Source organism: Epinephelus moara, chromosome 22, assembly GCF_006386435.1.
Source record: "Epinephelus moara isolate mb chromosome 22, YSFRI_EMoa_1.0, whole genome shotgun sequence".
In the NCBI taxonomy this organism is placed as follows: Eukaryota; Metazoa; Chordata; class Actinopteri; order Perciformes; family Serranidae; genus Epinephelus; species Epinephelus moara.
Genome location: NC_065527.1, coordinates 17,129,270 through 17,153,049, shown reverse-complemented (window position 1 = coordinate 17,153,049; position 23,780 = coordinate 17,129,270). Strand labels below are relative to the sequence as shown.

At 40.2% G+C, this 23,780-nt stretch overlaps 1 protein-coding gene and 1 long non-coding RNA gene across 2 annotated transcripts in view; one reads left to right on the top strand and one right to left on the bottom strand.

Annotated features, from left to right (window-relative positions):
* LOC126383688 (uncharacterized) overlaps positions 1-23,780 on the bottom strand; it is a 180,157-nt gene that overhangs the window by 11,119 nt on the left and 145,258 nt on the right. The window lies entirely within an intron of this gene.
* triqk (triple QxxK/R motif containing) overlaps positions 20,931-23,780 on the top strand; it is a 32,231-nt gene continuing 29,381 nt past the window's right edge. The window contains exon 1 of the mRNA XM_050034284.1: positions 20,931-21,118. The gene's annotated coding sequence lies outside the window, so the exon portion shown is untranslated. The remainder of the gene's footprint in view (positions 21,119-23,780) is intronic.

Sequence of the window (23,780 nt, the reverse complement as noted above, 5' to 3'; positions counted from 1 at the left end):
TTATCATGGAGAAAATCACACAGCTGGTCTGCGACTACTTTCTCAAGGATCTTTGACATAAAGGGAAGATTAGATATTGGTCTATAGTTGGCTAACACCTCTGGATCCAGGGTGGGCTTTTTTGTCAGCTAGTTCCACTGTGACCTACCTGACAGAAAGTTGTGAACCCAGTATAAACGTAACCGGTCACCTTTTTCCTTCAATACAAGTGTCTGGACCATGGAAACTGGCACGTTTGCCAATTCTTCCTTGACAAGTATTTTTTTTTATCTTTCAGGATCCCATCGTCACGAGAAGTCTTCCAGATTTTGTTTCTGAAAGGTCACAGTGTGAACTGCACCATGACAAGCCAAGTTGCTTTTTCACGAGGCACTCTTTACACCGTGTTGACAAGAAAGCCGATCTTTTCTTTATCTAAGGATGCAAACAATGCAAGACGTTTGATGATATCACCTCCAATTTTCTCCGCTGGTGTCTCTTTTCATTCCACACAAGCATAGGTTCCATCGCCTGCTGTGGCATTCAACATCCTTGAATCTCTTGCAGTCATGATCATACATCTTTCAGATATCTCTTTCATATGTTCTAGGTGTTTGTTTGTTTTTTAACTTGAATTTCCTTCCCCTTTAGTTTTTCTCAAGAGTAGTAAAGCATTTTATCAACTCAGCCACAACTTTCAGGATATCAGTGTTTGAAATGTTCTTGGATTCTTCGTCACCTTTGGAATGCTCTTTATTGGTGTAACACGTAACATTGATCACAAACTGTCATAGCCCACAACTTCTTGTTCAAGTAATGATGCAAAGTCAGGGTCCATGTCATTGGTCCGACAGCCCATTAGTCTGACTGTCCGCGGTGCTGAACGGCTCGAGGCGGAGCAGGCTCACAGCTTATGTGTTTGTCACTTTCTTTTTCATTTTAACCCACACCATGATCTTTTCCTGACCCTAACCAAGTGGTTTTTGTGCCTAAACCTAACCAGACCTTAACCACAGGACATCATGATGATTTCGGAACGGACTTTGGAACAATGGATTTAATATGGTTGGAACAATGGGATGTCGAACCAATGGGCTGTCGGACCAGTGAACAGTTCCCGCAAAGTCATTGGTCCTTGAGTCTCTTTTCTGCATGTTGATGCTGGGGTTTAGCTGAGGAATAGAATATAAGTCCTTTATTGTCATTGCAGCAGTAGGCTACACTGAAATATTTAAAAGCTACAACTGTTCACAGTGCAAGTTAAAATGTACAAACAAGTGACAACCCAGAAAAGTACCTTAATCACATCACCAATAAATAAAAATAAGTACAAAGTTTTCTTAGCACACACTTTATTCACTGCACACACACATTAACACAACCAAGCACTGTAATGGAGAACCACAAACTGCTGCCTCTATACGCGCCGCCTTCTTGACAACCATAGCAAGGCTAAGCTAACAAAGCTAAAAAGTTTCGTGTGATTAATTATAGGACTTATTTCACAGAAAACCCGTGTTAGGTGCTGTCCCACAATGTACTTCTTCAGCACTGGTAATATTTGACTTTTTGACGTGGTATACCTTATAGTTTCATAGCTCACCACACACCAACCGCTCAGGCCGCCACCTTGAATCGACCACATGCTTGATTTTTTTTCCCCCCTCTCTTTTAGTCTCTCCATTTGTCAATCCAACATCACAGAAATTACTCATGGTTATTGTTGTCTGTAAAACACACCTGGCTGCTGGTAAAAAAAATCATCTGTTCCCTTTTGTGGAAACACACCACAACACACATCTACATCTTCAATATTTAACTTCCTCTCTTCATACATGGCTTATTGGACCTCAATTTTTCATACATGCCCAAAAGCCCAGCAGTGTCGAACACAAGGTTTAAATGCAAATATAGCAGGAGTGTTATGATAAATATTTGAAAGCTTTTAATGTCAGAAAAGTGGAGATGCATCCTCAACAGAGAGTTTTAAAGGAGCGGTCTCCAATGTACATTGATGCAAGACCAAGTGAACAATGTAAGCTTGAATAATGGCGATGGTAATAATTTTAAATTAGGTCTTAATAGGTGAGGAGAAATACCTGCCCTTTCTAAATGAGTGGTTGTCAGCTTCACATAAGAACCCCTTTGATCACTACGCTTATTAAATCTTTTTAAAAAATCCAGATCATAATGACAGGCATATTGTTAAGAATTAATCCTTTTAATGCCTAAGCACTAATCATGCAGGAAACTTTTGACACAAATGGCTACTGGCGAATTGAAAGGGAGGCTGATTGTAAATTATCTGCGGCTCCTATGGCTTAAATCAAAAAGAGCTCAATCACCGTGTCCAACTGTGTGGCAAGCGCAAGGTACTGTTTCCATGGCTATTAGTCCGAGAAGTCCAGTCTGACCTGCTCGACTCTGTAAAAACTTCAGTGAACTGAAGTGTGAACAACATTCAAGGTGAACAGGAGTTTTCTTCGACATGTCAGAGAAGTTTGGACAATCTCAGGGAAGGACAGACCCCCGGGGGCTGGAGGCAGCAGCGTTGCCCTGCTGCCTCCTCCAAATAATCAGCTGGCAAGGGATTATGTCAGCCTAGTGTATATTCTTTTCAGATAAGTGGTATACTGGTATATATATATTTATTATTTGTTCATTTTGTACCTTGACTATAGGATAGTTCACTTTTTGGAGGAAGTCTTGACAAAGCTGGTAGCAAAAATATGCAGAGAAAGAAAGACAACTTTACTGCCTATTTAAATAATCAAATAAGTCAATGATGTATTTGAACTTTCATGTTTAGATTCAGATGATATGAATAACATATTTTTCACATGAGTGTGAAAGGTTCGGTGTGTGCCTTTTTAGGGAGGTGTTGTTTTGGATGAAATGTACAATATGTACGAATGTACAAAATGCGCAATGCACAATAAAAGAAACTCCATTAAAAATAGCCACCGATCTTTTACTCTGTGTGAGTCTATAATTAACCAAAGTTCAAACAAATCAAACTGAGACCCAGTGGAAAAAAAGGACATTAATATTTCAATTTTTCTCTTATTAATTTAATCACATTTCATATGCTGATTTGAATTGGCCACGCTCCTCCACTCAGAGTTGACTCTAATCCCAATCTAATTACTAATTATACGGTTGGAGGTTGATTGGACCAATCCTCCCAGCCAAGGCCAATTTGACTCCCTCTGATGTCGAGCACCTTTCATGTGCGATGTCTCCCAGGTTTTGAGGACACAGTGTGTGTGTGAATGAGTGTGTGTACATGTCTGTGTTTTAATCAAACCATTATTCAGCACACTCAGTTAATAACAAACGAAAATGTTTCCCACTGCTTCTAGCTGACTGAAAAAACATGAAACAACAGACTAAAAGATCTGACCCAGGGTCGCTGTATAACTGTGGGTGTATTGTAATTTTGATCATTTTGGATCATTTAGATAAAGACAAGTATTTTACTGCCATTGTAGTTATACATATAGAAGCTTTGTGCATTTGGCTAAGAAGAGTTAGGACAGTTATGGATACAGATAATCATCAGGGAAATGTAATGCTGAGCAAATTACGTTCCCTAAAAATGTTCCCTAATGTTGAATGTCAGTTGTTGTCCACCAAAAAAGGGAATCTTGCAATACAGTATCCAACAGCATTATTTGTTTCATATCCTTTTTTTTTTTTTTTTTGGACATTTGACCAAGATCAGTCTTTTCCTCACTTTAATCAAAGTGCATTTGTTGCCTTAACCTGAGACAGGTGTCTGGACGTGAACCTGAGGTTCTGGTGACAAGGTCCTGCACTTTGTACGCCTGCCATCATCCCGATCCACGTCCCACCAAAGCTTAACCAGTATGAATGTAGTATTTCGTGACCTGAAAGAAGCATCTATGAACATAATCCAGTCAACAATTACATTGCCACAAAAATGTAATTAAGAAAAACAGTTCAGATGTAAGACATCATAGACACCTCTTATAATTCAGCATGTCAGAAATGTGTATAAATCAGTCATTGGCAGCCTTGGAAAACATCACCGCCTGCTGAGCAGTGAAAAACAAAATTTAAGGTGTTAAATTGCAGTTAAATATGGAAAATAATCAATTTATTTCCAGTACTGTAAATAAGATTAATTAATCATGTGGGTGTGTTCAAATGTGTGCTCCATCCATCGACATGCTGCATACAACAAGAAAGTTTTAAAGTGTATTCTAAGTCTAACACTGCTTTAAAATAATAATTGACAGGACTCGTGGGATGTATTATTTGACAACACGCTGTATTTTAGTCGGCTGTCGTCAAGCTGGGCTTCACTTTTGAATACTTCACCTGCTCTGCAATGATTTAAATTAATTAAATGGAAGCACTAAAACACTGTTTCGCTGTGAGGGGCCTACTAGAGAGCATTATACTGTGCAATAAAGAAATTACTTGAGAAGTTAAATGAGTTGGACGACTGATTGCAGTACTGTTTGTTTAATGTCGTACTGGCCTCTCACTGTAACCCATCGAAAACCAGTACGTGGCCTTTCTCTCCTTTTGATAGTCCACCCTGTTCAGAGGCAGGTCGAGGTTTCTTGGATCCTCTTCTTTCTCACTGATACATGACACTGGAAATGGAGGATTGTATTCATGCTACTGACAGCGTAATAACCGTAAGAATCTAGAGGTCAAAATGTCCTTTGACCATCAATATTTTCATACCATTCTGAAATAAGTGAAACCTGAAATGAGGTGAAACAAGCCTGAGGAGCTGCCCTTGTGTTCCCCATCTAAATCACCCTGAAACATGCTTTAATAGGAATAATACCTGCTTCAACCTTGTATGGAAATTCTAATTAAGAAAACGATATTCGGTTTCATGCTTTCCCATTTCTAGTTTTGAGTTAAAAGCTTAAACCGATCCTGCTTGTTGTCTCTTTTCTCTGTTTGGCAGCACAAGCCAAAGACTCTGCGGTCTGGTGAGCCAACCTACAGCCGTGTCTCTGCGAAGCACATTTGAGCGCCCACACGTTACGACTCCTTTGAGTCGTGCTCACTGCAAAGTAGGACGGAGGAAGGCAGTGGCTACTTCATCATGAAAGTGTGCATGATAGCAGGAAGGCAAGGGGCATAAAAATGTTTTATCCTCAGAGCCCCAATGCTCCCAAACATTTCCTTTAGTGTTTCTTAGGAGGTTTTCTTGGAAATACAGGTAAAATAGGAATTTCCTAAAAAGAACTGCTGTATTTGAACCTAAGTAAATGTTCCTTTGTGAATTATTATTGAAACCATTATTCTTTCTGTATGTTGAATTGCATGTTTGGCTGTAGAGGAAAGTTCTTCTGTGTGCTGACAAGATGTGTCTCTACATTAGCACTTAATAGTAATCAATCAACTGATAGTGGACCAATTCAACATTGTTTCTGTTCCCTCTAATAATACATTACAAATTACATCTGTCTTTTTAGGAGATGTCTAAATGTCCCCAACGTCCATCTTGAAATGGGAAAAAAGGGCTTTCAGGTATGCTGCTCCTTTGGCTTGGAATTTGCTGCAGACTGATTTGGGTCTGGGGAAGCTGGTCTCTTTACGTGTTTTAAAATTTATTTTTTTTTATGGAATTAGAGGAAGGTATATCAGGTTGAGGATGCTTCGACTGAGCTATTTACCCCTATTTACTCTTGTAAAGGAGATCTTGAATCTCAATGAGGCTTTACCTGGTTAAATACATCTTAAATAAATAAATGAAAATAAGATGAAACAGTGGGAATTTATTAGGAAAATGTGGATCTGTAAAGTAAATCATTGCCATGTAGTCTTATCAGCACTATACCGACCTGCCGTATTTGTCACCAGTGGGCAGGTTCCCATTAATGGATCTGCAGTCAATTCACAAATTGATTAATGTTCATTTTAAGCTGTAGATGGTAACTTTTATGAAAAGAATTTTTTTGTCATATTTGCTTAAACTGTCACTATATTCTGAAAGACGTACATGAGACAAATAATCTGAAAAATTAAGTCCCGCCTCCTCTTCCTATTGCGTCTGATGACATTTGAATCTACTGCAGTGCTGTGAGAACAACCAATCAGAGCCGAGGAGTCTCTAACACAGCTGTCAACCACTGCTCGTAAACTGCGGTCAAACTGTTAAACTAGGCAGCACTGATCAAATATGAATCAAGATTCCGTTCTAGTCTGTTTTCAGAAACATATTTTAGTGTACTGTTTAGCTGTAAAATGAGAACGTTTGTGACCCAGCTGCCATGTTGGCTACAGTTGTATCGAGAACTCAGCACCACCCACCAGCCGCACCAACTTTCTTATTTTACAGCTTAACACTGAAATAGCCTTCTGAGGGAACATTTGGGGCAATAAATAGACAATGCAGTAACAGGAACTTGATTCATTTTTGATCGTAGCTGCCTAGTGTGACAGTTTGACTGCAGTTCACCAGCAGTGATCGACATGATTGACAGCTGTGTTAGAGACTCTGGCTGTTTTAGTTCACGTGCGAAAAAGCCATTAAAAGCGGCACAAGGCAATACAGTGGGAAGAGTGATATGATTTTTTTTCACAGATTCTCTGTCTCATTTAGTTCTGTGCTGTGGAGTTTTAATAAAAGTTACTAACTATAGCTTTGAAGAATTACAAAAGCAATTACAAAGTGATAATAAAGAAAATGAAAATAGAGCAAATTTGGATGGGAAAATGTATTTTCAGTGCTAATTAATGCTGTACTCTATATACAGTCCATCTACATATGATAGAAATATAATATATAAATACAGAATTCACACAGCCTTTCCTATAAAGCTGTTGCGTGATGTGTGAGGATTTGAAGGTGTAGCTTGAGCTGTAGGCAGTAATAAAGACAGCACTGCCATGCACTCAAGAAAACAATGGCAGCTGTATTAATGGCGCTATTCTGTGGCAAAATAAATTAATCTCCCGTCTTTGTTTCACTCCTAGCTCTTTATTCTCTTTTGTCTAAACTCTCATTTCAAAACACTTTGGATTTTTGTATCAGTACGGCACCAAAAGGGCTAAAAATATAAAGAGAAATATTAAAAGTTTCAAAAATAAGAGGAGTGTTCATGCTTTGGGTGCAGAGGAAAACAGTGGAAAATAATGCAGGCACTGCAGCACCAGGAGTCCACTCTGTTGACATAACCTCTAATGAAGGTTTTATGTCATTGTTTGAGTATATAGGGCTCTGTGTGTGTGTGTTTGTGTGTGTGTGTGTGTGTGTGTGTGGCTGTAACCGCTCGTAGCTCATAGCAGCGTGGGCATTGTGTGTGAATTTGGAAATGTCATCTCAATTAGTTGTTGAGCCCCGAGTCGTGAGAGCTCTGACAGGGCAGTAATGAATGGCACCACACTGGGACTAAAATACACCCAGCAAACGGCGAGGAATGACCAGAATATTCTATTTCCTCTTAACAACTTCTCACAGAGACAGAATGATAACTGCGTGGGCGGTTGCTGCGTATGTCACTGGGAGAAAGAAAGGAGTGCAGCTGTTGTTGCCATAAAACGTACATTACATCTTCATCATCTTTTATCTTCGCTGTTTTGTTTTGAGGTGCAGGGACTCGCTCAGACATTCCCTCTACCAATTTCCAGCTTTGGTAGCTACCTACAAATCTTTTGTCATTGTCTGTGGCCCCACGGGCAACATTTACCTCACGTTTTTAGGAAGCTATAATATCAGCCATCAGACAAAGCCTTCACATTATCCTCATTCTCTCTCGATGATGGTATAGATTCGAGGCGGCTGTAATGGAAGGCTTTGCATGCAGACAATTAGGGTCTCGTGTAATTAAACTGTCTTTTATCTATCACAGTCATTACATGGGCCACATCTGAAGACAGAATGTGGACATTAGGCAAGTCACATTAAAATGTAATTGACTGGTAAATAAAGTAAACAAATAAATTATCTCCACAGCTGTGCAGCAGTATTCAAAGAATAAGCAAGAAAAAGACTGTTGCTATGGCCTTGACTGCAGATGCATTAGTATTCGATTTTGATGCTTGTTTTAGATTCAGCAGTATACTTTCTTTTCTTCTGAGCGTTTCTTGTTAACATTGCAATAATTGCTACCTCTTTCTGTTTTTCTTTTTTTTGGCCCATTAAGCTGAGTGACTGAAGCCATCAGTTAACTAATAGCGCCGCAACTTCTCTTAACTTCATCCCTCGCTGCTGTAACGAGTGGTGATGTCTGTGTGTGAAGCACGAAGGTTGCCAGAGGAAACCGTCAGTAGTGACTTCTGACAGCCTGCGTGATGGAGGTCTCCAACAGAGTCATGGTCTTGTTAATGACTGCACCACACAATGGGCCTGATTTAAATGCACCAATCAACCCTTATCTAAATATCAACCCTGATTATTAAGTAGCTCCATATCAGTAACACTGATTGAAGACATTTTATTATTAATTATTCCAATAATTTTAGCTCAGGGAGAGATTGTGTTTCAAAATATCTGGTTTTAAGAGTATCAAATTATTGCATGGAATTTAATTAAAGTTTGGTTAATTACCATTTGGCAGTAGGGCTAAAAAGGGAACATCACCTTGGGCAAAAGTCATCAAAAGGAAGGACTGTTTGAGTTTTTGTGAGCATTTATATTTAAGGTCGGTCTATTGTGTGTCTAGGATGTGGTGCAGTTTAAAATATTGAATGAGAGACATAAAACTAAAATATGATCGCCTGCAATACTCAATGACAATACTTTAAACTCAAATAGGAACAGTGTGTTGTGTACAAAGATATAAGTCAAAGCTGCGTTTTAGCTTTTTAAAAATTCACTAATAAGGACAGTCGATCAAAAAGACCTTACATTACTATGGTAAGGTTAAAGGTATAGTGTCTAGGATTAAGTGGCATCTACTTGTGGAGATGCAGAACTGAAACTTATTCTATGTACCAGTGTAGTGCAGTGTAGAACTACAGTGGCCAATGAAAGAACACAAATGGCTCTATCGAGAGCCAGTGTTTGATTTCTGCATTCTGAGCTACTGTAGAAACAACATGGCGGACTCCATGGAAAGGGACCCGCTCCATACATAGATATAAACAGGTCATCCTAAGGTAGCAAAAACATTATTTTTGTATTTTTAGGTGATTATAAACTAGAAGAACATTGTTTTTGATATTAAATAAATTTAAATGTTATACATATTATAAGTGAAGATAACTTAAGTTGTAAGTGTACTGTGCAGTGTACCTCTGGGGATGTTTTGGTCCCCAGATTTTGCTGGGGAGTGAGCGCACTGCTACTCTTTGGTACAGACAGCTGTGGACGTGATATAGTGGCTCCGAGATGATATTATCTTCTCTCCTCTGCTTGGAAGTGGTGAATTTACAGCTCACAGATACTTAATATGACACAGTCTCTAGCTTTTGTTTGATATCTGGTGTTGGTTAAAAATGTTGTACATTTCCGAGCCGCCATCAGTGCCGTTAGCATATTAAGCTTGAATATTCATATATAACGACCAAATCTGATTCGACTGACATAATTCAGAGTTGGGCACAGCCCCAGAATTTACAGTACACAACATTAATGATAGGTTAACTGTTGCCCAGGAATACTTATGCAATCATGTGAGCTAGCCGACGCCAAATCCCTGTGCAGTACCTATCCATAACAGCAAGGAGAACTAGTTAGCCAACAGTCATGCACTATTGAAACATATTGGCCTGAATAATTATTCCAAGTTTTGAGCAAGAGACTCTGGCACAACATCCACCTCAGAAACCACTGACGAACATGCAGACGGTGAGACTAACGCATTTAGCCATGCTGCAACTGCTGCTGACTTAGCAGCTATAGCTAAACGCAAACAAAAGAAGACCCAAAGATATTCAGAGAATTATCTCAAGTGCTACTCAGTTATATACAATATATGTAGTAGGGGGTCCCTGCTCATCTGTCTTTCAGCCAAGAAGAAAATCATTGAAGACCCCTGTGAGAAACCATTTATGCCAATAGATGCCCCCAGATTGGACCTTTATTAAATAGCTATCAATTTTTAACATTCAATTGCCTTTAATTCATTTTAAGAAAGATTTACAAAAAAACAGAACCCAGAGGAAGTCAGTAAACACGTTCCATTAGAAATCTTTACACCAAACAGGTCTGTGAAGCCATCTTGACTTTTTTATGCTTACTCTGAGATACTATATTTGTTCACCCTTCACCATGAGATACCCCAGGTTTGGTGCAGCTGATGAAAACAGCATTGCTATCTGTATATCATCCATTCCTCCTGTGGTTGTGCTCTGCTCCTCCATACAGTGGTGGCCCCAGCAAAACTGATCTGACATCTCCAAATTACATGGCGATGAAACCATATCACAGTGTTCAGATTTCAATTCTACTCCTTGGGGAAATATTGTTTCAAGCCATTACTCTTCATCAAGAGGACGTCATACCCACTCTATGCAGCTATTGTCCTCCATGGCCCGTGTCTTCAGCTGTGCCCCTGAGACAATGGCAAACGTGATGTACAAGCTGCTGAACTCCTGTCATGTACCCACAAAGGACCACAGCGCAATGATCAAAATCCTTAAATGGCGCTTGCATAGAAATTTCATCATTATTTAGGGAGTGAAATACATCAAACGCCATTCACTTGATGAGATGTTCATATGCTGAAATGGTGCAGCCTACAAAGTGCTTATTAAAAGGCAGAGTGTCGTGAATCACTTGGATACTGTGATCTTCCCCACTGTCTGTGTTGAATATGCTCAGTTGCAGTGCGACTGGCACAGCACCAATGATCCATGCCCGTTCCCCATTCATCTTCGCTGCTCGCTCTGTGTACGGAACGCCACAAATTACAGCCCTGGTGGATTCATGCTGCTCTAATCCTTAGCAAAACTGTGAGGGGTTATGTGGGGCACCCTGCCAGTTACCTTGGGGGGCGAATGATCTCTCCGACCTACCCCTACTAACCCCAGTGGTCGTACCGCAACGGGAAAAGATCTGTCTCTGCTTATTATTACTTGCACCTCCCACCAGTGGCAGAGAAGATGAATCATACCTGTCAATCTGTATCCCTGGTGCAGGGAGGCCATGTTTGTTTATATTGATCGGCAGCATATGTGGCACAGCTGTTGCCGGAGGAGGCTGGTGCTGGCAGAGGTTTGTTCACGCTTTCCCTTGGCAACAGTACAGTTGGCAGGCAAGACAGCAAGCAGTACGCACTCGACTAATCAATACAAACAATGAAGCAGCAAATCAAGAATAATGTTAGAGCAGACAGAAATGAGGGAGAGAATAAAGCTTTTGATTATTTGCTGCTCAGAAATGATTTTGTTGTGGGATGTGGTAAAATGTGTTTTCATAATGCTTAACTATTCTTCCTCTGTTTGTGTTTTAAAGGAATACGAACAATGCATGCATGATAAATGATTCTCAGATGTGTCTCTCGTCTGTATTTGGTAAGTGTGGGGAAATCTGATTCTCTTGTTTGTCTTTATGGCAATAATACCTCTAAATCCTATATTACAACAATCATAATCATACTGCATATCTAGGTAAATTCACTTACATTAAAGGTCCAACTGGCAGCAATGGAATATGATATAATAAATATGTTTTTTATGTGTGTGTGTGTGTGGGTGTGTGAGAGAGACACACAATGACTGTGAAGAACTACAACTACAAAATGCTCATTAACTTATTGTAATAAAGCAAACTTCCCTTTAATATGGATGAATTTAACTTTCTTTTCCCAGCTAACATTGCAGGTAAATATCAAAATATGAATTGTACAGTTATTAGCTTAGCGTCGACCTCCATAGACATGCTGGCACGCTTCTTTCAGTTAGTTAGCAACCTAAGCTGTAGCAAATGACTAGCATGTGTAGGGTACATTCATCAACAGAACAAAGTCTTCCTGCCACATAACTATTTCCTCCTAAAAACATTCATTTAAACAATATTTCACATCTGTACTTACGGACATATCTACTCCAAGGCTAGTCTCTATATACAGACTCTACATTCAGTGAATGTAGAGTCTGTAGGCAAACCCCGGAGATATTGCCTCTGGAAGAAGAGCGGAAGAGCCCTGGTTTCCAGTTGTAGGCTGTTTGTAGTCCGCGTGATATTGACCAATCACGTTTGAGCCGGCTGCAGTTGTTGCCAGGTTAAATGGTCGGTGTGGTGAACTAACGAGGCGGAACATAATTGGCGTCACTGCAAACTCTGAATCCATCACAATGGTTCAGCATATTTACTTATATATAAACGCAAGTCGGAAACATAAATTCGCCTCCTCCGCCCAAATCAAACCGGAATGCCAAAAAATCGGGGGTCTGCCCCCAGAGGCTGTATTCGCCGTCTGCCGGAAGTTAGACGCCGAATACAGCCAATGGGTTCCGAGAATGCTCCAAGGCCTAAATGTAAGGAGCGCACTGATTTTTATTTTAATGGTTTAATTTTAACTTACACAAATACGTGAATTTTGTGTCATTCGCGTTGCTTCATTCACATCACCCGGCGATATTTTGCATCCGTTCGTGTCTTTCCATTGACTTTGTATGCAATCTCTGGAACGCATCATGTTGAACCGTTTATACTTACATAGGGAGCGAGTCCTTGTCCATAGAGTCCGCCATGTTGAACTGCCATGTTTCTACAGTAACCCAGAATGGACAAATCAAACACTGGTTATAGATGGGACTGTTTGTGTTTGTGCATCAGCCACTATAGTTGCATATTCAGTGTTTTTACTGGCTGTAATCTCCTGGACCTCTACAGATAATTCAGCTCCTGGTTAAAACATCCTGAACGATAAAGACTGAGGGAATTCTAACAGGAGAAGTGTCAGGTGTTTGCAGTCTGCAGACCTCACCACTGGGTGCCACTAAATCCCCCTAAATTTTACATACTGCTCCTTTAACTTGATATTGTAATAGCTATAGTATGGCCAAAGTTAGACTACTTTCAGGTTAAAGAAGACCTTTAAGTTTGATCATAAAAATGAAAGAGAAACTAGCCATATAGGTGTGTATAGAATGGTATGTGAAACAATTTCAGTGCAGGAAATCAGTGGCAATCTTTGCAAGGGTTCAACACATCCTAGAAATCCAGAATCAAGTGAATGTGTGAAATCGTAAGTGCAAGTGTAGGAACTGGGGCAAATTACTCAAGGTGCAGCATCTGGCAATGATTAGTGGCCATTAATTGGTGTTAACTGGTGCTACTAGTGTTTACAGAGTTGAAGGATAATTAGCTTGGGGTCAACTCAGGGCTGAAATTAACATGTCAGAACTCTGCAGCTGTCTCGTGACAACTAGGCGAGGTAGTGGCGGGGTGTACCAAATTTAGTTGGCAGGGTAGCGTAGGATTATGTGGATGGTTGTGTGTGTGTGTGTATGTCATGTAGATTATTACGGGTATTTTACCAAGTGAGTCAGCCAGTTATTGTGAGTCTGCGCATGTGTGTGTGTGTGTTTGAGATAAATAGAGAAAGAATGAGTGCTTATGTGTCAGTCCTGGTGTGGATCACCACATGAGTCAAAGTGACAAAAATTAAGCACCTCAAGAATAGCTCTCAGCAGGGCCCAGATTTGACTTGCCAGAGTAAACAGTGAAAAGAAGCCGGTCTGCAGTGTGTCCATGGGGGGACCTATAGCAGAGATCCAGCTGCAGCACCTGCATAAACACTAAAACTCAGTGTGGGCAGCCACCACGCACGGCTGGGGACATACTCAGGCACTGTGTTTGGAAGAATGAAGTAAACACTGCTCTCCAATTGGAGTTTGTTGTGGATAGCTGATGCACCATTTATATCCAATAGGGCGGGTGTTGTCATTTAACTAACTGTGGATGAGGGAGACGGGAATAGCAAGGCAACATATCATCCCTGGTGTTGGCAGCAGCCGTCACAGCACACGTGGAGCCCTGGAGGCAGTCGCCAAAATAAAATGTTGGCATTGTACATTTCTGCAAACCATGGATATGTTACATTTGTATGTTTAAACCAACAAATAACAAAAGCAGGTGTTTTAAACAGCATTTTGTCACATTTCCAGCCGTGTTTGTGGCAACCAAACCGGGAATTTTAGGCCAAAACATGATCTTTTCCTGGAGCACCGTGGTAGCTCACCTGGTAGAGCATGCACCTAATATAGGCTGAGTCCTTAGCAGTGGCTCAGGTTTGTGATTTGCAGCATGTTGTCCCCTCTTTCTCTTTCCCCTTTCATGTCTATCTCTGTACTGTCTAAGAAGGACAAAAAACTTGAAAAATATTTTAAATTAAAAAACAAACAAATGTTTTCCTAACCATAACCTAACCATAAGTGACTTTTGTGCCTCGGCATAACCACATGTAACCATAGCAATGTCACAGCATGAAATTAAAAATTGAAATGTAATCTACTACATGTGGAATGTACAAATTTAACAAATGAAATGTACAAATGTAACATATCTGGGGATTGGGTTGCTGGCCATCACATTGTGGAGGATAATAGGTACCCAGATAAAGAATAAAAATAAAGCTGAATGTTAAAGCCAGTGTGGAAGTCATATAACTTGTAGTGAAGTCAATGGGAAAACCCATTTCTCTCTCTGGCAATACAATGTTAATTGTTCCCCCTTGATAACTAATTTCACAACAGCAGCAATAACAGAGGCAGATTTACCTTTTCAACTTGTTAGTACTTCTGAAACAATGGATCCTTGATTACGGACAGAGCAAAACAAAAGCAGGCTTCTAATTTCTAGACCAATAACAACTTAGTGAAATAAAAACTTAGCTTTAGCTAGCGAGCTAATTGAACTGATATTTCCGAGTTGGTTAGGAATGCTGTCTCTGTTTGTTTCCGATTCACTCATTTTAAAATTGGAACTCTGTAAAAGTGATGTAAATATACACTTGATGGCTTCATATGTAATATTGTACTAAAAGACTGAATCTAAAGCTGCATGTCCTAGGCAAAGAAATCTGCATATATTTTCTCCTGTAATATACTTTTGGCAAAAACAGATGAAGACAAGCTGAGTAAAGTATGGATTTTCTGTTTTGTGTTTTATGCTCAGCTTTGTTTCCTACCTGGGACTTCACTGCATAGCATTCTTTTCAAGTCTTTGCCAACTGCTGCAGATCACAAAGGGACGTCTGCCGTGATAGTCCTGACACATCCAAACCCCCCCCACACACTGGAGGATAACTCCCAGCCATCAGAGTCGCTGTGCTCCGATACAGGATAATGACTGGAGCGAAACGGGACTAAATCCATTGTACGATAACTTATCTCTCTAGGTCTGTGGGACTTCTTTTTTTTTTTTTTCTTATATGAGGCCTTGCGTTTCATAAACCCCAAATTCATTTCACTCTGTATCTGTGCTGATACAGTTTCCCCGTCAATGAGAGGGAACTCTGGGGCTGGGAGATAGAGAGGGGGAGAGAATTCACCGCACACTGCAGGCATAGCGGGAAAGCCGAGATAAGAATATTAAACAGGAGAAAGAATTGTGTCTTCTCCTCCAAACCAATAATATGACTGAGGAAGGAAATAAAAAGTGAACACTCAACTTCGGTCTCTAAGAATTCATGTGTCAAATTTTAGAGGATAAAGTGTATTTGTGTGTATTTCTGTCTGAGCTTGTGTCGTAGGACAGTGATTTGTAAAACATTGTTTTAGTGAAAGCTATTTCATTTTTATTATGAAAGCTCTAACTATTACATCAGACTTTAAGATTCACGTTGGTCTAAAGTGAGCAATTTGGATTGCTGGGCTGTCCAATGTGGTCCTAGATGCACTAGATGCAGTGTGAGGCATGTCCACCTTCGGCCATTTTAGAGCTTCGGCATCCAATGACAGTCTACATTACAGTTTTGGCACTGTCAGAAATGTGTGTCTTAATTCTCAAAATGACTTCCTCTGCAATTCAGATAAACCAACCGATCTAAAAAAGGCATCAAATGTTGCACAATAAATGGGCTTCATTTTCAAAATGTGAGAGCAACGCAGGGCAATTACATGACTTGTTGAATTGCCTCTGAATACATATGAGGTAAACGTATGCTATTCCAAAAACCTCAGACTTCAGACCATTCTGAATACTTTGTTTTAAGTTTTTTTTTTTCTACTTTTAAGACATCAGCTCATGATGGAATTCCCTTACTGGTCATCTCCAGGCATGTTACTGCATGTATTCACATTACGTACACTGCTACATGTAGCGACATGCTAACATCAGGGAAACATGTAATATTGGTTGCAGGTGAATTTTGTCACAGTTTTCCTGCTGGAACATGTCCGCTTGTAAAGACTTTGGTTTAGAAGCTATTATTAGTGGTTTTTCACAGTCATTTCCCAGCTGCGATGAGTGCAGAGACACGGTGGCCACTTTTACACTGCTTGTTCAAGGCGAGAATATCAAGCTGTTATGCCGTCGTGCTGTTCTGTATATAAGGTACGATCAGGGGGACAGAGTTGTCTGGCCTCTGAACCGGGAACTGAGGTAGTAACAGCCCCAAACAAGGTCTCTGTAGAACATAAAGCCAGTGTGACACCTTGGGCGGCAGTGGCTCAGAATGTACATTGGGTTGTCCACTAATCAGAAGATCGGTGGTTCCATCCTTTGCTCCTCCAGTCTGTGTGTCGAAGTATCCTTGACCAGGATACTGAATGCCAAATTGCTCCCGATAGCTGTTCCATTGGTGTGTGAGTGTGTTAAAAACTGAGTAGCAGGTGGCGCCATGAATGGTAGCCTCAGCCACCGGTGTATGAATGTGTGTGTGTGTGTGACCGAAGACCTTTCTGAAGCCTAGAAAGGCGTTATACAAGCTTACCATTTACCATAACATGTTGGCGACCACAGCATGGGAGATTTAAAATGCAGCTGTTGGCAATTAGTTCCTAACTCAGAGAAGAAGAACGGCGGCAGTAAATGTCCGCTAATTGGGAAAACAATGCTCCTCACCCTCCGAGCAGATATAACAGAAAAGGTAAATGATTTGCCTCTTTTGATTGCGGGATGTAATGTATGATTACACATTAGAGTGGAATGATGCCACCATTGTTTAGTTCTGTGTAAAAGTGCAAAGGAGGTATAAAGAAGGGACTTTTTAGCGGCCCTAGAGTGCGATTTCTGTGTATAAAGTGCTAGTGATATGGAGTTCCCAAAAACACCTACCAGTTGGAGCAGACTGGGCTTTTTCGGGAGGAGGACTTAAAGAGACAGGTGCTAAAACGTAGTGTCTCAGACAGAGGGTGAATACAGATGTTCCAGCACAGACAGTGTGAGAAAAATAGTGTTTTGAAAATTAAAGCATGTAAACACATTCTAATAGAAACTGAAAATACAAGTAGAACACTATAATGAGCATAATAGGTTGCCTTTAAAGTAAGACATGAAAATGCAGAAAGACAATCTTGCTGTTTACAACTGACACTCAGTCAGAAAATTAATCAGTCCCCCTGATGATGACTGCAAATTGCCCAAGATTATGTTGACACGTCTTCATTGCTGCATGTAGGAGGAGGCGATGGCAGCAGAGCTGCCATTTAGCCTGCCAATGGCCCCAGGGGATTCTTCTTCTCTAGCATTCTTTTTAATGTCTGGCAATTAAAGGCCGTCTAACTGCCTGAGAGAAGGAGTGATGGAGAGAGGGAGAGCAATAGAGGGAGTGTGACTGAGTGTAAAAAGAGTGATGTTCAAAGAGAGAGACGGTGAGGAAGAGACAGAAAAGAAATGAGAGAAACACACAAAGATAGGCACACACCCAAATAGATCTCAAAAGCTAGATGATCATGTTAGGAGAACTTCCGAGGCTTAACTCTATTTAATATAGTCACTGTGGTCACTTAAAACAGCAGCCATTTGTACAACTGAAATTCTATTTAATTCAACAAGGGGTACTCAATCGCTGGTGAAATTTTTCTCGTCACACCAACAGGCCCTGAGGGAAACCCCCCTCATCTCCTTTAAAGCGTTATCTATACATTACAGTGATGTGCACAGTCCACACACTACAACTGTTCATCGGGCAAATCCATCCTGCCTAGTTTTCATTCACACTAGCAGTTGATGCTAATGCTTTCCATATCTATCAATGTGACAGGCACAGCACGTTGGTTTGTTTCACTCAACGGGAGAAATTAATCACACACATTTAGTATAACAAGCGAACATTTGAGCTCTGCATTAACTACACTCATGCTGGTTTTGATGGCCATATTAAGATAACAGTTTCAGGCTTCGTATTGAGGCTATTTGTTAACAGTTCCAACTTAACTGTCACAGCAGCTTTTAGGCTCACACATATGTAAATTGTATGCGTATATATGGTATAAAATTATAGTACATAAAAGTTAAGGTACCGTACAGCAATATTTGTCTATGAAAATATCATCACTGACTAATGTCGTTCAGATACTTCCACTCAGGAGCTGTGTTGAGGTACTCGCCATCAGTGGCAGCTTATTATATAGTACAGCATAATGCAGGGACATTATAGGCAGATTACATCTATTAGTTACTGCTGTGCCACATGCAAAAGGCATGCCCATGGGAGAGCTGAAAATCATTTTAAACTTCAATAAGTTACAAGCGATGGCAAGTCTACGCATAATCTGCACAATGCCCCAGGCAGCAATGAGGCTGGATGCAATTAGGGGGGAAATAAAATTCTACACAGTAAACAAAGAAAAAATGTAAAAAGACTGATGAAAGAGGAACAAACATTGTGGAGTGAGATTGCCTCGTCTTTGATGAGGTCGGCTGTTGCTTTCTTTAATTGTCACAGCATAATGGTACTGTTTTCAACAAGGATAAGTACGCCATTTGTTGTAATCTGACAAGGCAAGGATGACTTAAGGCCAACATGTCAAACTAATATGACTTTTTATATAACAGAAGACATGTTTTTGTCACTAGGAATAATAACGTTTCAGTTTTTGAAAGATGCAAAGTGCAGGCATCCTAGCATCAAACACTGAGGCATGCACAAGGTCTTTCATGATGATGCTTTACAGTGGAGGAAAAAATATTCAAATCTTTTACTTAAAAAAGTAGCAATAGCACACTATGAAAATAACTAAATTAGAAGTAAAAGTCCTGCATTCAAAATTATGTATGAATACAAGCATTTGTGACATGATGTACATTAAGCAGTGTTGTAGTACTCAAGATCTTGGGTAGAGGGCGCATTCACACCAAGATAGTCCGGGGGACTCGGTTTGATTGGGCGGGGAATGCCGAAATATTTCACACCTTCATTTGGTTCGGTTCATTTTCACACTGCACTTTTTAAAGCGGACCACAACACCTGGACAACGTCACACAGTTACAACAGCTGCTCGTTTGGGGCGGTATTGCCCGAAACGAGCACTGACCAAAAAAAGCATGACAAAGAATAAGAAATGGCTCATTGGTTGGCCAGGACCGAGAACGGAAATCCATTGTGGGTAGCCACAAGCAACTGCGATATATAGTCCTCTGACCATATATCAATAAGCGTCTGCACCTCCTCACTACTCCACGTCTGCCCACGAGACATTTTCCAACTTTTTCCTTTTGCTTCTCCCGGTTCGCGCTGTTGGCTTTGTTTTTTTTCTACCAAAAATGGACTGCGCTCTACGTCACTTCCTCTCTTTGGTTCGCTGGATAGTCCGTTTGCATTTCCCACTGTAAGCAAACTGCACCAGGGTTCACTTGCAAGTGAACCGAGAGCCCCAATTTTCAAGCGGACCAGGGTTCGCTCATTTGGTCCACACCAGAGTTCAAATGAGCGTTCACACCACTCCAAACAAACCGAACTATCCGTGGAAGTGGACCAGGGTTCGTTTAAAGCGGACCAAATAGGGCCAGTGTGAATGCGTCCTTAGTCTCAAGACCACTCAAAACCAGTCTGGGCCTCCTCTCGTACTTCTGGATTTTTTTTCAAGACTGATCAAGAGCACAACTGAAGGGATATCACTAAATCACCATAGCAAAAAAGGGGTGTTGAATAAAGATGGTGAAGTTGATTTCAGCTCCTTAGTTTCTGTTTGTATTTGTATGCTCATAAGAAAATAAAGGAAGATCCCCACATAAAATTCAATTCTGCAATGCCTTTTGAATACTTTACCATGACATTCCTCCTGGTACGCAGATACATACACACATATATTTATATGTATATGTGAGTGTTTTTATGGCAATGTGGTTTGCATGTTCTACATTTTATCATTAAGCGTATCATGCACTCTGGTCCTTTGTCGGTCTTGACTCGGTCTTGCCCTGCTTTGGTCCTGACTTGGTTACAGCCCCTCAAAGTCTTGGTGTTGGTCTTGGTCACTACTTTGATTCGGTTTAGATGGTCTTGAGTACTCATTATGCAGAGCAGTCAGTGTTATATTATCATTACATTGTTAATATTCATGAATTCATACACAAACGGTGCTTTAATGTTGTGGTCGCTTTAGATTGAGCTAATTATTTATGCATTTGCTACTGTTATTTATAATAATAAATCATATCTTATTAACTGATCATATGTTTTGTGTTGAAAATATTGATCTGCAAAGTAGGCTGTCTGATCAGTGTTGTAAGGAGCAACAATTAGGGTATCTCAGAGTTGTAGGCTATAGTATGTGAGTAAGTTCATTTTTCACCACTGATCTTTTGTGCTTTACATAGGCAGGCTACACCCTAGTTTCACAATTATGCATATTTATACAACTGTTTAATATATCTATATATGTATATATATGTATATATATATATATATATATATATATATATATATATATATATATATTATATGCAATACACTAGGAGCTTTGTTGTCTTGAATTAATGGCAGTGTGTGACTATCAACTCGTCACATGCTCCTCCAGTGTTTTTGTCTGGACGCCCCGCCCCGCGCTCACGCTATTGGTCAACAGCACAAACACCCGTCTCTGATTGGACAAAATGGCTGTCTGTCGTCGGTGTTGACGTGTAAACCAGGAACTCGATTCAGGACAAGTGGTGTGTTGGCATTCTGGAGAAATTTGGATCAAAGTACAATAAAACTGTGACTTCTGTCGTCCCGCGTGTCCTCAGGTTCACAGACAGCAGCCAGACGACCTGTGATGCAGACACACCTCTGCTGAGCGACATATTCTCCCGAGAAACACGAGCACTGTAAGTATCTCTGTCAATGCAATGAATGAGAGCTTTCTGTTGCCAGTTACATCTCCATTTTATGTTTGACGTTTTGTAGAGTTAATTTACTCAGAAACAAATATATATATATATATATGTTGTGCAGAGAGTCCTGCATGCACCAAGAGTTTCCTCTCCGTGTTCTGGACTGCAGAGGCAAAAAGAAATACGAATGTGTGCATTGTTGGCTTTTAGAAACTTTATAGCCCGTTAATATCAAAGTGTGACGGTAATATTTCACACTACTGACAGATAGAAAGACACACCTCTTAATTCCAGAGCTGCAATACCTTAAAACACCAAGCTGTGCTCTAAGAGTTGCATGTATCTCCTTATACTCAGTTCACATTTTATCAGGTCCACCTAGCTATAACTAATGCAGGTAAATACATCTAACCTATAATAAATACCACCATAATAAAAGTTAGCATGTACTTTTTTTAATGTTGTTATTTTAGAAAGGTGGTGGAGGTTTTATATGAAGAAGTGTCACAAATATTTTGTTCATCCCTCAACACCTCTCCAAAATAGTTTCTACAAAACTGAACATTTTAACCTTCATGAGGGTTTATTACACTACTTTATTACTTATACAAAGGTGTACCTAATAAACTGGCAACTGAGTGCAATTTCATCCAGCAATACTCCACGGTCATGCTCTTGTTTGTCACCATCCCGTCTGAATTCACTTCATTTATATTCTTTTAATTTAGTCTACTTGTGGGTGTTCACATACTTGCAGTATTTTCTAAATTTAAAGTTCCAGTGTGTAGCATATATGTGGATATATTGGCGGGCTTAGAATATAATATTAAAATTATGTTTTCTGTAGTGTGTAATCACCTGCAAGTAAGAATTGTTGAGTGGGTTCTCGTTTATGAATATCGCTATGTTGCACTGCCATGTTACTACAGTGGCCCAGAATGGACAACCCAAAAACTGGCCCCAGATAGGGCCATTTATATTACACGTTTTTGTATTTTTCGTGACCACCATAGTAAGAAGCCCATCTGCAATGTACGGCATCGAACTTGTGTCAGATTTTTCACCTGAAACTGCTTTATTTAGTGTTTTTACTGGTTTAAATCATCAGGTCTGTTTGTTTTAGAGAGGAAGAGACCTCTGCTGATGATTCGACGGGTCCATGTCATTGGTCCGACAGCCCATTGGTTCAACATCCCATTAGTCCGACTGTCCGCGGTGCTGAACGGCTCGCGGCGGGCATATGGTGCGCTGCGACCAGCTCTGGGTCAGCTGGGAAAGGCTTGAGGCGGAGCAGGCTCACGGCTTATGTGTTTGTCACTTTCTTTTTCATTTTAACCCACACCATGATCCTAACCAAGTGGTTTTTGTGCCTAAACCTAACCAGACCTTAACCACAGGGCATCATGATGATTTCGGAACGGACTTCGGAACAATGGGTTTAATATGGTTGGAACAATGGGATGTCGAACCAATGGGCAGTTCCCGATTCGACACCTGCTAAAAACCTCCTAAAAGTCTGCATCTTAAGTTATCAGAGAAAAATAGTGAGCACACATTAGCAGGTGGTGGACTAACCGCCTGCACCAACATGCCAAACAGCATCACAGCAGTGTTTCTACCAGTATAAATCACCTGTTTTGTTTGTTCTGGAAAGGAGACCTCTGCGGATAATTTGGTTCCTGTTAGAAACCTCCTGAATAATACACACTGATGGAATTATAGCCGGGAGAAGTTTTAGCTGGTTGCAATCTGCAATTCACCTCGAAACGCCACCAAATCCCACACTTTGTAACACCTTTAAAGTTAGTGGTGAGAGGGAAAATTCTGCCTTTAATTTACCTGTATGGCACAATGCAACTTGTTCAGGGGCTACGATGTTGTGACATAAATAAGTTTTACAGTACCAGAGATAGAAAGCAGACCCTCAGACTCAGGGAAACAACTAACACTAAAAGCCATATTAAAAAAAATGCTAGACTTACCTACTAGGCGTAGTTTAGGTTTCCACTAAATTCAGGTTATGATAAACACTGTGAACTATGTTGCACCCGAAAATGTAATAGTGCTTGGAAATGTAACATCCCCCCATGTAATGTAATCTAAGTAAAGGTATGACTTTGTTCTTTGAGTGTGTAAGTATATATAATTTGTAATACTGTTGGTCAAGGTCAAGGTCACATTTATTTCTATAGCATAACATAACATTTAAAAAGACGGAAGTCACCAAAGTGCTTTACAAGAAGATTGTGAAAATTACAATACCACACAAATAGAATGATAAATACCAAAAATATAAAAACAGATACAAAATACCAAAAACAACAACATCAATTACACATAGGAAAAACCTGAGACAGAGCATACGTATATCAGACAAAGTCAAGTCTGGCTCACAGCGGGTTCAAAAGCCAACGAGAAAAGGTGAGTTTGTAGAGATGATTTAAACCTTTCCAGGGATTCTGCATGTCTAACATGCAACGGCAAGCTATTCCAGAGCTTGGGAGCAGCCACTGAAAATGCTCAGTCGCCTTTGGTTTTAAGCCTTGATCTGGGCACTTCAAGCAGCAGAACACCTGAAGACCTAAGGGCTCTGACTGGATTGTGAGCTTTTAACAGCTCCACCAGATACTGAGGGGCCATTCCATGTAAGATTTTA